The following is a 15,185-nucleotide window of genomic DNA, read 5'->3' as shown; positions in this document are numbered from 1 at the left end:
GAAAGAAGGATACAAAAAGATCTTGGTTCACTCCCCAAGTGACTGCAATGTCTGGAGTTGAGCCAATCCAAAGCCAAGAAGCCAGATCCTCTTCTGAGTCTCCCACACGAGTGCAGGGTCCCAAGGCTTTGGGCTGTCCTTGACTGCTTTCCCAGGCCTCAAACAGGGAGCTGGGTAGGGAGCAGGGCTGCCGGGATTAGAACTGGCGCCCACATAGGATCCTGGCGCATTCAAGGCGAGGACTTTAGCTGCTAGGCCACCGCGCCAGGTCCAGGAGTGCTGGTTCTAATCCCATTGCCCTGCTTCGCATCCAGCTGCACCCACGTGGGGTGTGAGAGACCCAAAGACACTCTGGACTCCTAACTTTGGATTGGCACAGCTCTGGTCATTGTGGCCGCTTGGGAAGTGAGTCAACAGACAAAAGATCTTTCTCTCTGTATATCTGACTTGCCCCTAAAAATTAAATAAATCTTAAAAACAAACACACACACACACACACATTTAGTCCTATGAAACACAAATGCCTTGGGACCAGTGGGGTGGCATAGCATGCTAATTCTCCACCTACAAGTACTACCATACTGTATGGACACCAGTTTCGGTCCTGACTAATTCCACGTACGATCCAATTCCCTGGTAAAGGCCTGGGAAACCAGTGGCGGATGGCCCAAGTCCTTGGGCCTCTACACCCATGTGAAAGATGCGGAAGCTCCTGGTCCCTGGCTTTGGATCTTTCAGCTCTGGCTGTTGCAGCCATTTGGGGAGTGAACCAGTGGGTGAAAGCCCTCTATCTATCTCTGCAAGATTTGCCTTTCAAATATTTTTATTTGAATACATCTTAAAACTTATTAAAATATCGAATAGGGCCTGGCGGCGTGGCCTAGCAGCTAAAGTCCTTGTCTTGAATGCCCCGGAATCCCATATGGGCACCAGTTCTAATCCCGCCAGCTTCACTTCCCATCCAGCTCCCTGCTTGTGGCCTGGGAAAGCAGTCGAGGACGGCCCAATGCTTTGGGACCCTGCACCGATGTGGGAGACCCGGAAGAGGTTCCAGGTTCCTGGCTGCGAATCGGCACAGAACCGGCCGCTGCGCACACTTGGGGAGTGAATCATCGGACGGAAGATCTTGCTCTCTGTCTCTCCTCCTCTCTGTATATCTGACTTTGTAATAAAAATAAATAAACCTTAAAAAAAATCTAATAAATATTCAAAACAAACGCTAGTGCCTGATTCCCCACTACTTTCAGTCCTTGGTAAAACAAACAAAAAACTGCCTCTGTCTGATCGTAACAACTGCTGGTTGACTCCCCAAATGGCCCAAACACCCAGAGTTAGACCAGACTCAAACCAGGAGCCTGGAACCCCATCCAGGTCCCTCTCGTGGGTGACAGAGGTCCAAGCAGGTGGATCACATCTTCCACTGCCTTGCAGATGCATTAGCAGGAAGTTGGGTCAGAAGTGAAGCATCCAGGACTTAAGCCAGTGCTCTCATGGGATGCTGGCATTGCAAATGGCCGCTTAACCCACAATGCCACAGCACTGGTCCAGCGATTCAGAAATGGACTGTGCTTGAAGCACATGTCAAAAATTGCAGTGTTTGTCTTTTCACCCACTGAGGAAAGCCCAAGAACACACAGGTTTGTCCCTGGAGAGAGACCAGGGCTGCCAAGCACAAAGTACAGAGCCTCTTATTAGTTATCTCCATGCAGGCGTGGCTGGGCCGGCTGAACTCCCATCCAGCTTCCAGTCAACAGCCTTTCCCTGAATCATTGTGAGTCCTGCAAACTGGGCACTGAAGTGCCTCATGGTCTTTTGGGATGCTTGGGAGCAAAAGTCTGCCCTGTCGCCTCCAAGACAGTCCTGGGCGTTGACTGCTGGCTGGAAACAGAAGGAGTCCCAGAGAGGCTGGCATTGAGCTATCACTGGTGCTTGGCTGACCTTCAACAGAATGCTGACATAATCTGGGTGTGCTTCACACACCATCCCCTCTCATCTGGGCCCCTTTCCATCGCTCACCCTGCCCCCAGCACCTTGTCCCTCTAAAGACCTTGACCTTGATGCCATTTTATCAAGGGAGCCTTCCCTGACACCCCTGGGGAAGGACAGCCCCAGTCTAGGTACCAAGATAACAAAGCCAGCTTGTTCCATGGGTCATTACTCTCTGTGTCCATCTCCCCCAGGGGGTCAGGTCCATACTGTACAATCTGTATCTTGGTCCATATCCCAGTAGCTGGCACAGTGTCAGGCACAGGCCAACCTGTGAACACGGCTCTGAGGCCGTGAACATGACACTGGACCAGACAACTGAGGTTGGACTTTTGCCTCTGTCCACTAGAGCAAATCATTGAATCTGTTTGCACCTTAGTTTTCCTGTCTGTGAAATGGGGATGGTGGTACCTGACTGATTGTCAGAGCTGGTAGGAGGGCTACAAGAGTGAGTGCACATGAGGCGCTGGATCAGGGCTAATGTTAACACTAAATGCTCATGGTTGGATGGGGACCTTCCAGGTTACACCTGCAACTGGCATTCATGGTTATGACTCAGCATCCTCCTGTATGGGACTTGCTGGCCACACTGTAAGCATGTTTTTTTGTCATGGTTGTCATGTCCAGGCTGCAGCCTGGGGACTGTGGCTCTAGTGACAGTGACAAGCCCCTCCACTGCTAATGAATGCAGCCCTGTACACACTCTCCCACCTCTACTGTACTGACTAGAGCCTAGTGGTGCCCCACAATAAGCTTGTTCTGATTTTAGGAGTGTTTTTGCTGCTGGGGCACAAATCTAAGCAGTTGTCACCAAGATTAGCCTTGGCACAGATCCTCATGTGCTAATTCTCCATGGCAGGGTGCTTGGACCAGGATGGCTGTGCTGAATCCCCAACCAAGGACAGCACTACATAGGAACCACTTTTTTTTTTTAAGATTTTTTTTTTATTGGAAAGTCAGATACACAGAGGAGGAGAGACAGGAAGATCTTCCATCAGCTGATTCACTCCCCAAGTTGTTGGAACAGCAGTTAAACCAATCCAAAGCCAAGAGCCAGGAGCTTCCTCTGGGTCTCCTCCGTTGGCACAGGGTCCCAAGGCTTTGGGCTGTCCTCAACTGCTTCGTGGGAACCCCTGTAGAATTCTGGCCTCCCCTGACTGAAGCTGCACTAATTTCATCCTACCCTGGGACTCTTGACTTGGAGCTAGTGTTGTTGGCATGTGAAGTACCCACCAGGTAGCCATGTGTCCAGAGAAACAGAGCATCAAACAGAGTCCTTGGTGCAAAGTACTTCAGAGGGTCCTTCTGGCTTCCTTCTGTCTCTATCCCCAGAGGCGGGGGACTCAGAGCTGTACTGCCCACCCTGGGATTCCACCACTTGCCCCATGGTGTGATGCACTTTCCACCTCCTTCAAGCACTAGCGGAAGCCCCCACTCTCATCCAAGCTGAGTGTTTGCATTTCCCTTCCCTGTCTTGGCCCTCCATCCGCAGAGGAACTGTCCCAGCCCTGCAGCAGCGGGTACAGCCAGGACCAGCACCGTCACCGCCAATAGTGGCAATTTACCTCTGAGACCCAGGCTGACCCCAACCTTCCGGGAAGCATCTGCCTGCCACCACTGCCCTGGGGCTTCTGGCGTGACTGCAGTACACAGGAAGCCCTGGAGTCTGTGTCTCCGGCTGGAGGGGTCCCTGCTGCTGCAGCAGAGCTTTCCCGAGGTCAGCCCTATTGCCAACACTCGCTGTTTTCCCCTCGCCAAAATGGAACTGGCTTTGTTTGTAATAAATATAAATGCAAACGTGTGGTTTTTAAAGAGCTTTACGCAAATTCCCAAGAATCTAAACAAAAAGGTGGGCTCCACCTCTGACCCCATTACCCAAAACACACACACGCACACATGTACACCCAAACTTTTTTTCCTCCCCCAGCAAAGAAATTTATATATAATGTTGGAATCTGTTTTCCATTGCTTCCTGAACTTAGTGTGTGTCCAAAGGGCAGTTTTCCTAAAACACAGCTTACATAAGGAGTAATTGACATGAAATAAATTGTACCTAACTGAGCCCCAGGCTGGGGGATCTATGGGGCTGGGGGATCTAGCAGGGCTTGGGTCACCTGGCCTGGGGTCCCTGTGCTCATCTGCAAGGGGTGCCAGGTTCATGAGCCCCAGGAGTGGGGGTCAGGCAGGACTTGGGTCGCCTGGCCTAGGTCTTTGGATTCACCTGCAAGTATATGCCCTCCTCAGTCAAAAAGCTGGAGCAATGGACACAGCCCCTGACACACATGAAGAATATGGCAGCCCATTTGGTACCATAACAGAAGAAGGAGAACAGAGCAAATCAGACGGTACCCCAGCCAGATAATGACCAGGATGAATGGAGACTTGAGGCTGACTGTGTCAGCCAATGGACATTGGGAGGGCTGCATCATCCTTGGAACGGTGAAACTGATAGCATTTCAGAAATATCCAAACCACCTGGGCAGAACCCTCGGAACATGCACACACCAGGACTCTGGGCGGACATCGGGTGGCGATTCCCCATCCCTGGGTACTAGGCCATTTGAGAAGCTGAATGTGCCTTCCCCTTTATATCTCCCCTTCCCCCAGAAACAAGAAAAATAAATAGCAAAATTGGAAATAATGAGTTCACCCATTTGTGCCTAACCCTCGATCCTTCCCGTCCATCATGAAAAATTAAATAAATAAACTGTACCTAACCTGTGTGGAGTTTTGCACTTGTGTGTATCCACAAATCCCTCACCACGATCTACGCAGGAACCACAGCCCCAGAGTTTGCTGGTACCCTTGGACACCCTTCTGCTTTGCCTGCAATGCTGGGTTGGCTGTACGTCATTGGGATGAGTTTGTATCTCCCCAGGATTTTATAGAAGTGAAAGCAGTCATATTGTTCTCTGGCTCCTCTCAGTCAGGAGAATTATTTTGAAATTCACCATGTTCATTGTGTACTGATTAGTTGTGTTTTCTTTCTTTCTTTCTTTCTTTCTTTCTTTCTTTCTTTCTTTCTTTCTTTCTTTCTTTTCAATTTGGGAGGCAGATGGGACCAATGCTGTAACTCAACAGGCTAATCCTTCCACCTGCAAGAACTGGCTCATGTCCCAACTGTTTCACTTCCCACCCTGCTTGCTGCTTGTGACTTGGGAAAGCAGCAGAGGATGACCCAAGTCCTTGGAACCCTGCACTCACGTGGGACAGCCAGAGGAAACTCCTGGCTCCTGGTTTCAGATTAGCTCAGCTCCATCCACTGGGGCCATCTGGGTAGTAAACCAGCAGATGGAAGATTTTTCAATCTCTGCTTCTGTCTGTAAATCTGCTAGAATTCTAATAAAAATGAATAAATCTTTTTTTTAAAATGGGGAGATAGAGAGACCGAGTTCTCACCCAATAGTTCACTCACCAGATGCCCAGAACAACCAGGGCTGGAAGCCAAGAAGCTAGTCAAGGTCTCCGAGGTGCGTGGCAGGACTCAATTCCTGGATCCAACACCTGCTGCTTCACAAAGTGTGTATTAGCAGGAAGCCAGCGTGAGGAAGTAGAGCTGGCACTTGGAGATGGGACATGGACTTCCTAATCACAAGGCCGAACGCCTGCTCCTGGCTGCTCCTTCCCTTTGCTGGGTGCTAGTGTGTCATGTGGTTAGACCACAGTTTGATTACCCATCACCCGCTAATAGACACTTCAATTGTTTCCAGTTTGGAGGTAAAACTTCTATAGATATTTATATGCAAGTGTTTATAGGACACATGCTATTTGCCTTGGGTAAATGTCTCAGAGAGGAACCCCTGAATGCTAGAAAAAGTGTCTGTAGCTTTTTGAGAAACGACCAGACTGCCTTCGGAAGGGTTATTACCATCCTACACCCCCACTGGCAGCATGGACAAGTGCCAGCGAGTCCACTCCCTGGCCAATACTGAATGAGGGGAGCAGTAGGAGGAATTTAGTTTTTTTCCATTTTATCTGTGTGGCTTTCATTTGCATTTCCCTTGTGACTAATTATCACCATCTGATTAGGATTTGCTTCCCTAAACTCATGCCAACAGCATTTAACCCCGAAAATCTTATGTTGTCAGCCAATGGATTGATGTTCATGCTTAATGGATTATAGCTGACATTGGGGAGGTGGGCCCCAAGGGAGGTGGTTGGGTCCCTGGCGGCTTGCCTTCCAAAGGTGCTTCTTGGGAAAGGATTCATCCTTCGGGCTGAAAGTGCTTCCTGTTGCTCGCTGCTCCCTGTCTCGCTGTGGAATGTGACCTTCCACCTCAGCACAGGCTCCACAGCCACCCATCAGCCACACCTCAGCCCATGGGGCCCCTTGACCTCGGCTGATGAACAGCCAGACTGTGAGCCATAATAAGCTTCTCCCTTCCAAGGCTGTGCCTCTCAGGCATTTTCACTAATGTCACGAGAAGCTGACTAATGCACTAATGGAGTAGAGCAGCTTTCCATCTTTGCAACCGTCTTGGAATATGGAGAGGCCAGGATCCACATTTTATTTTTAATGACCCAGTAGCTCAGTCAAACCTCCATATCCAAAGGGGATTGGTTCCGGGATGCTCCATTATGTAAAATGGTGTCCTATTTCACAGGACCTAAGGGCATCCTCTGTAGATGCTAACCCATCTCAAGAGCCCTTAGAGTAGCTCAGGCAATGTGGCTGTTACATACATAGTTATGTTGTACTGCTTGCAAAACAGCAAAGGGGTAAGTGTGCAAGACCAGCAAAGGCATAATCTTTTTTCTTTATGCTTTTTTTTAGATGTGTATATTTATTGGAAAGGCAGTTAGAGAAGAAGAGAGGTAGAGATCTCACCTACTGGTTCACTCCCCAAATGGCTGCAACAGTCATGGCTGAACCAGGCTGGAACTCCGTCTGGGTCTCCCACGTGGGCATCAGGGGCTTAAGTCTTTAGGCCACCTTCTGCTGCTTTCCCAGGCACATTAGCAGGCAGTTGGATAGGAAGCAGAGCAGCTGGGACTCAAACTGGCACTCTGTTGAGAGGCTGGCACTGTATGTAGGTGGTGGCTTAAGCTGCTGAACATTTTTCTTCTGCAGCTGATTGACTCCATAGCAGGATGCACAGATGTGGCACCTGCCACAGAAGGCTCAGTGAAGCCCACCATTCCCTTGAGACCCTCGTGGCGGGTATGCCAGGTGGCTCTGTTATTTCACTACGAGGCCATCCCCGAAAGTGCGTCCCTGCCTGTTTCCTTCATGTGGCACATTCTGAAGGTTTTTGGAATACACTGAAACCCGTGGCAGGACCTATAGCAAAGTATAGGGAGCAATTCCTGCTTCTAATTGAGGCAGAACCCTCTGGAGCAGTGCCTGGCGGGCTGGAGGAAGTCTTTCAAGTATGACCCTGTGACTTTTGGCAAGAAGCCAGCGGCAAGGGCACAATGGCCAGAGGACTCACTTGGAGTGGCCTTGGAGGATCACAGCAATGACAAGAGGGGGGAGGTGAGGCTGTTTGAAGATTGGGAAGCAGGGGAGGAGGAGGGCAACTTAGCAATGTCCAACCCTCTCCCTGTGACCTTGGCACAACCACTAGAGCTCCCTAACTTTGGTTTTCTCAGCTGTGGACTAGAACAAATAACACCAGGCTCCGTGTTTCTCCAAAAAGAAACGCAAAAGCCTCTGCAGAGGTGTATGGCTGGGCCGCGCACACTTCCCCCAGGCTGGCTGTGTGTGCAGGAAAGGACAGGCTCCCACAGGGGAGGTGTGATCTGCAAGATCATAATCTTGCCCCCAAGATGTCTATGTCCTGACAGGTGTGTGTGTGTGTGTGTGCACGTGCACACGTGTGCATGTGCTAGGTGACACAGCAAAGGGGGGGCAGGATTAAGCCTGCTCATCAGTTGACTTTCAAATCAGGGGGAGGCTCCAGCTGCAGGCAACTGCCTGGGTTACATTGTACCTAGGCAAGTGTTACACTGCTGGGAGAAAAGCAGCTAATAGCTGACAGGCATCCTGGGCCTGGTTAATGCAAAATTTGTGTTAACTATACCAGTATACCAGCATACTTGCCTATTCTGATTTTTTTAAGATATGTGGGGGGTAAACATTGGCATGCCAGCAGACAGGGTCTAGGACCCTACACATGAACATGCATGGGCCCTGGGTAGCCAGGAAGAGCCCCAGGCTGGCAACCCAGACCAAGCCAGGTTACACTGCCAGAGGACCAGGCTTGAGGATTTGTGCACTTGCAGGCATGGTGGGGTTGGGGTGACTGTGGATTGCTCAAGAAAGTGGGTCTAGAGATGTGTGGGAGGGAGGACTGGTGAGGGAGAATGTGACAGGTAAAGAGTGACTTCTGGGGACTTCCACCAGGCTACTGCACTTGCAGGTAAACGAGGGGGCTGAGACCAGTTAGTTTAGAGGAGGAAAACCAATACACTTGCCCACGTGGGAGACCTGAGCTGGGATTGTCAGTATCAACTACTACCTACTGGCACACACGAAAGTCATAAATGGGGGCCTGCCTGGCAGGGCTCAATCACACTACTTGCCAATGGATATCAGGTCAGGGTATGGACCATGTTAGGCTGGGCCATGACATTAACTAGCACATGAGAGAGCTGGATCTGTGAGAAGATTCTATGGGGGATCGTGGGCTCACCCCTACGGGACTGCCATACCAGCTGGTTTGCTTGAGGAGGACTACGGGTGGTGATGAGCTGAGTTAGGCATGACCATGGAACTCACCAACACTCAGGGTGCTGGGCCTGGCAACAGGTCAGGCTGGTCCAGGCTGTAGCACCCACAGGCGCACCCAAGAATGGGTTGTGGGGTGGGTTGGGCCGTGATATCCACCAGCACACACAAAGGCCAAAGCTGGGGTGCAGACTGCTGGGTAAGGGCCTAACACCCACTGGCACGAGTGAGATCTGGGTCTGGGAGTGGGCTTGGCACTCCCATGGTGGGCTATCGCTTCTGTTGGTGAGCACATGAGTCAGGGCTGGGTGTTGGTCAAGCAGGGCAGGTCTTTTCGCTTGCCCTCAGGTATGTGGGTTGGCCAGAGGGGAAAGGGGATTAGACTGAGCAGGGCCAGGCCAAACCATAGCACGCTGACTTGCACGGGAGCCAGGATGAAGTGTGGGCCATGCAGGGCTCGGCTAGGCTATCATCTCTACTGGCTTTCATAAAAGGCAAGGATAGGGTCTAGCTGGGCAGGGCAAGGCTGCAGCACCCACCAGTGAGAGTTGTGATGGGGGTTAGGACAGATCAGGCCAGGCTATAGAATCTGGTGGCAAAGGCCAAGCTGGGTAATGGGTTATGCCAGGCTGGATTGGAGCAACCATTGGCAACATGATCTGTGACTGGGAGCGAGCCTGGTTGGGGAGCTAAGAGGACACCCCTGCTGGATTGCGGTTTCCACTGGTGAGTACAAGAGCTGAAATGGGGGTGGTGGTCTGGGTTGGACGTGGCTGCAGCATCTCTTGGAATGGGAGTGGACTGGATTTGGGGTGTGTCAGACTAGGCTAGGTTCCAGCACCTGCTGGTGCTTGTAAAAGCCAAAGTGGGTATAGGACAGGCTGGGCTAGGTCTCTGCACCACTGAACCATGTGAGAGTTGGGTCTGGAGGGTGAACCAGGCATGACTGGGCTGTAGTACCCAACGATAAGAGCCGGTTGGGCAAGGTTGCTCTACCTGCTAGGACAGGAGGTGGACCAAGTCAGTCTGGACCAAGAACTCACTGGTGTGTGCAAGAGCCGAGACTGTGAGCTGATCTGAGATAGGAGCTTGGGGAACTTCTCCGTCAGGACACAGTCGTGCAGGTGAATGTAAGAACCAGCAGCCCAGATCAAGCCAGGTTACGGTACCTACCAGCATATGTATGGGTCAGGTCTGGAGGCGGGCCAGGCTGGGCCAGTCAGTTCATAGCACCCACTGGCAGATGTGAGAACCAAGACAGGTACAAGTCTGGCCAGGTTGGCCCACAACAGCAACCAATTCACATTAATATTGGGACTGGGGGCTGGGCTGGGCTAGGCTTCAGCATCCACCAGCGTGAGCTGGCACTGGGTGTAAACTGGGCCGAGTTAGGCTGGGGCTCCCGCTGGTGAGTGCTGCTGTGAAGTGGGCTATGCCAGTCTTGGCTGCAGCTTCCACTAATACATATAAGACCCAGGATGGGGAGGGGGTGATGAGACCAATAGGGGAGCAGTAGGGATTTCCCTGCTAGGCCACTGGTCCTACTGGTGAGCTTGAGAGCTAGAACTAGGGGCAGACCAGGTTAGGCAGCACTACAAATCCAGCTGGCCTGCATGTGAACTGGGTGGGGGAGAGCCAGGCTGAGCTAAGTGACCATATCCAATAGGGCATGAGCCAGAGTAAGTTAAAACTGGTTGGATTTTGCCACAGCATTAACTAGCTGGGATTGGGATTAAGTCCTGTTAGGCTAGACTGCAGTACCACCTAGAAATTGCAAGATCCAGGGTTGGGAGTAGGCCTAGTAGGGAAATTGTGGGCACCCCTCTTGGGCTACAGCTCTCACTGGTAAGCATGATAACCACAGTTAGGGGCAGGCCTGGCTGGACAGGTAGTGGCACCCACTGGCATGAGTGTGGACTGGATAATGGGGTCGTTTGGGCTGAGCTAGGATCCAATGACCATTGATATGTATGAGAGCTGAATGGGATGCGGGACAGACTGAACCAGTCTGCTGCACATACTGGCATATGCAGGAACCAGGGGTAGGGGTTATTGGGAGTTGCTCTGACTAAGCTGCAGTTCCCACCTGGTGTGTGTGAGGGCTTAGTGTAAAGTGAGCTAGGTCTGGCTGGGCCACAGTATCCATTGGTTTGTGTATGAGATGGTGCTGGGAACCGAACTGACCAGGTGACTACAACCATCAGTGTGAGTGTGGGCTGACGTGGGTGATGAACTGAGCTGGACCCTACACTGGCTGGCACACATAGAGGTCATGTCTAGAGTCACCTCTCATGAGATTGCTTTTGGGAACCCTGCCCCCTGCAACTGTATCACTGGACTCAGAACTCCAACCACAGTGAAAATTATAGGATCTGTGGTCTGACCATGGAGTGCATGTATCAGAACTGGGTCTCCTTAGTTGCTGAAGATGGTGCAGCGGATGGCAAGCCCAGATGCTCATCGGAGAAATGACAACCAGTTCATCGAGGCCTTCAGAGGACATCTAGTACTGTGTACGGCAAATTGGATAGTTCTCCTGGTCAAGTTTTGACAGCAAGTATCAGGGTGAGGACTCTAAGGTTGGCTGTGTCAGCCAATGGACCTTGGTAGGATTTCCTCAGCCTTGGAGCCATAAAATCAACACCATCTTAGAACTATCAAAACCACTTAAGCAGTGTCCTCAGAACATGCTTCCCATTGGTGACCCTGGGATGACACTGGGTTGCCACTCCCCATTCCTGGGTATTGATGTGGTTGGGCTGTTGAGTGCGGCCCTTCCTTGCTCTCCCCATTTTCTGCAGCTACAGGAAGAAAAAAAGGGAGTGGAGTCATTCTCATCCACTTTCCCCCATCCCTCTACCTTCCCCACCCTAATCGGTGGTCCACATGGGCATGCATCCCTCTCAACTATGCAAACGTCATCAAAAATAAAGTGAATTTAATCTTTTTTTTTCAAATTCAGGATTTTTTAATTTACTTTTCTAGTGGGCAATTTACATACTTCCCTCACCCTTTCCTTTAAATTAGTGCACAATTTTTCATAATTAACTACTTAAAGAAGCTTTGGTCAAGAATGGGGTGAAATAGCAAAAAAAAAAAAAAAAAAAGAGAAAGAGAGAGGAAAAAAAATCTCACTGCTGCTTTTCACAAACCAGCACTTTGATCGACTGTAGTCAGACACGCGGTATCTCCCCAACACTCTGACCAACTGCAGGCAGACACGCGGCATCTCCTCGGGCTCACTGCCCTCACCAGCATGCAAATGGCAGATTCGCAGGCAGCCACGGTTTGTCATGCTGGATGGCGACACTCACACAGCTTTACATTATCCGGAGGCCCTGGATGGAAGACTCTAAGGTCTTGAAATCCCAAATTGTCATGGCTCCACCGATGCCAGTTGTGCAAAATTTGCAACAGTCCTGCTTGTCCACTTCATAAATAGATGCTTGAGCGATGCTGTTCTGGTGCAGGGTCTCCAGGGCCGTGTTGTGGTCCTCAGTTGTGGCCCTCTTGTCCATGTTGTGGAAGCATTCAATGGCAGACATGTTGCACTGGATGCTCTGCTTTGGGATGTCCAGCTTGGAGACAAAGGTCAGGCAGCCGCGGTCTTCATTGTTAAAGAGCATTGGGCAGCAGTCATGGCCGGCTGCCGCAATGCTGTTCTCGGAGACAAACGACACACTCAGGAGTGGCAGGAACTCAGTTTTCAGAGTGGAGACCTGGACACTTTTTGAGGCATTGGTGACGGATATGGTGCTGTCATGGCTGACCCAGGCCAGGCAGCTTCCGCTGGCAGAGAAGCTGACCTCATGGACCCAGCCACCAATGCCACTGCCACCAAACTCTGACATCAGCTGACCCAGGGTGTACAGCCAGGCTTTTCATCCACTTCTTTGATGTACGCAGAAAATACCCTGCATTTGCAGTCACACGATCCTGCTGCCAGCAGAACATTGGATGCCAATCCAGGCTGACGACTGTGGAGCGTATTGACTTTTTAATGGACCTTGTTTGCTTACCCAGCAGTCATTTTCAGACTCGAAGTAACACACAGGAATGAGTCGCGCTCCACTTCCCACAGCAAATTTATTCTCTAGGGGAGACCACTTCACATAAGTGGCCGCTCGGTTAATCCTCAGGATCACCAGGATTGGCTTCCAGACACCATCCTTCTGACTCCACACGTAGGCGTTGCAGTCGGCCCCACAGGTGAGCACGCGGTGGCTCTTGGGAGCCCAGTCAGTCCCTGTGATGTGCCCGCTGTGCCCACTGAGCTCGTGAGCCTTCACCCACTGGCCCCCGTTCTTCTGGTAGATGTGCACCTTGTGGGTATTGGGGCTGAGGGCAATCTGGGTGCGATTCCTGTTCCAGGCATGACAGGTGATTGGCTCTAGTAAAAACTGATGCAGAGACATTATTCTTAGTGTTTCTAAAGGACAGAAAGCTGGGGTTGGGGGGCTGCAGAAGGGCTCAGAGCGGTGAATTCGCGGACTCTGGTCAGTTGACACGAACAGGCTCTGGCAGGCACAGGCAGAGGACTGAATTTAATCTTGAGAAAAAAAAAGTCAGGAGAAGGCTCTGGGTCACCTGGGTGGATGTGATGTGATCTGCAAGGGTGCTTCAGTGTGGGAGAAGACAGAGGCCCGAGAGAGATGGCGGTGTAAGGACTTGGCTCCATGTTCATGGCCTTAAAGGTGTGGGAAGGGACCACAGGCAGAGACGCAGGTCATGAAAAGCTTTTGCCCCTGCAACCTGGTGGATCATCCCCACTCACCCCTGGGACCTCCTCTCAGACCCTTCTCCCCAACTTTCTGCTTCCAGCTTCTCAGATGATCTCTCCACTCTTCTTGCCCCAGGGCCTTTGCACTCACCAGGGACACAGCCACTCTGTTCTCAGCAGCCAGCTGGTCTCCCACCGTCTGGCTCAGTCGAGTCCTTGTGCATGGACTTGCCCTTGTTCCAGATGCTAGAGACCCGTATGGAAGCACCCAGGAGGACGACGCTGTGTGAGCACGCCATTGGCCTTGGATGCCACTGGATCGTGGGGCATCCAGAATGCAAGGAGTCAACATGCTCTTTCCCCTACAAGAATGAGCAGCAGCACACTGTGGCTGCTGTTGGTCCCACCCACACAAGCAGGAACCCATCAGAGAGGGTCAGAGCCGAGGGCAGCCTGCAAGACTCCCCTCGCTGCAGGAGGCAGAGCCAGGGGCTGGAAAGGGGCCTCTCTGAGCAGAGGTCACAGTGTCGGGGAGATCAGGGGTCAAGGCGAGAGGAACTGGGGCCTGTCCTGGAGGCAAGCCAGCTGGGAGAGGATGTGCTGAGCACAGGCAAAAGAGGCAGGAACGGGAACCGGCTGAGGGCAGGAGCCGGGCAGGAGGTGGCAGTGAGGATGGGGCACACTACTCCCCAGGCCCTGCCCCTGGCCAGCCCCACTCTCAGCCTCCCAGCCCCTGGGGAACATTCTCACACTCACTCTGGCTTTCTGTTGAGGCCGCCTTTCAAGGTCAAGTGGTCTGTGCTGAGGCCCTGGCCACGGCAGGCAGCAGTCTGAGATGGCAGGACTGTTAGAGTTTTTTTTGTGTTTTTTTTTTTTAAGATTTATTTATTTGTATTGGAAAGTCAGATATACAGAAAGGAGGAGAGACAGACAGGAAGATCTTTCATCTGATGATTCACTCCCCAAGTGACCTCAATGGCCGGTGCTGCGCCAGTCCCAAGCCAGGAGCTCTTCCAGGACTCCTATGCAGGTGCAGGGTCCCAAGGCTTTGAGCCGTCCTCAACTGCTTTTCCAGGCCACAAGTAGGGAGCTAGATGGGAAGCAGAGCTGCCGGGATTAGAACCAGCGCCCATATGGGATCCTGGTGCATCCATGGCGAGGACTTTAGCTGCTAGGCTACGCCGCCGGGCCCAACTGTTAGGTTTTAAACTCACTTAAACTTCTTACGTTGTTGGACGCAGCTAATTTCCGCAGTAAGTCCTCTTTTCACGATTAGTTTACAGCAAGCCACAATCCCAGACACAGCAAGGTGCTTAGTAGATCCTTTATTCCAGCAGGGTAGGAACGGGAGCAGGGCTGGAGAGGGAGAAAACTGGAGGGGACACATCGCCTGCCATGGTGGCAGGATGGGGCCTGCCAGGGTAGGGGAAGGACAAGATGGAGGAGGATGAGGAAGAGCAGGTAAGAAGGGAAGAGAGAGGGGAAAGGAGAAGGGAAGGGCTGTGAGGGCTGTGAGGGCTGTGAGGGCTGTGAGGGCTGTGAGGGCTGTGTGGGCTGTGAGGGCTGTGTGGGCTGTGTGGGCTGTGAGGGCTGTGTGGGCTGTGTGGGCTGTGTGGGCTGTGTGGGCTGTGAGGGCTGTGTGGGCTGTGTGGGCTGTGTGGGCTGTGAGGGCTGTGAGGGCTGTGTGGGCTGTGAGGGCTGTGTGGGCTGTGAGGGCTGTGTGGGCTGTGAGGGCTGTGAGGGCTGTGAGGGCTGTGTGGGCTGTGAGGGCTGTGTGGGCTGTGAGGGCTGTGTGGGCTGTGTGGGCTG

General features: G+C 52.0%; 1 pseudogene; it reads right to left on the bottom strand.

Annotated features, from left to right (window-relative positions):
* Window positions 1-11,593: 11,593 nt before the first annotated feature.
* Window positions 11,594-13,182, bottom strand: LOC101529318 (actin-related protein 2/3 complex subunit 1A-like; annotated as a pseudogene).
* Between the last annotated feature and the right edge of the window lie 2,003 nt (window positions 13,183-15,185).

The sequence above is a fragment of the Ochotona princeps genome, chromosome 14 (assembly GCF_030435755.1).
Source record: "Ochotona princeps isolate mOchPri1 chromosome 14, mOchPri1.hap1, whole genome shotgun sequence".
Lineage (NCBI taxonomy): Eukaryota > Metazoa > Chordata > Mammalia > Lagomorpha > Ochotonidae > Ochotona > Ochotona princeps.
This window is presented reverse-complemented; position numbering and strand designations above follow the sequence as displayed.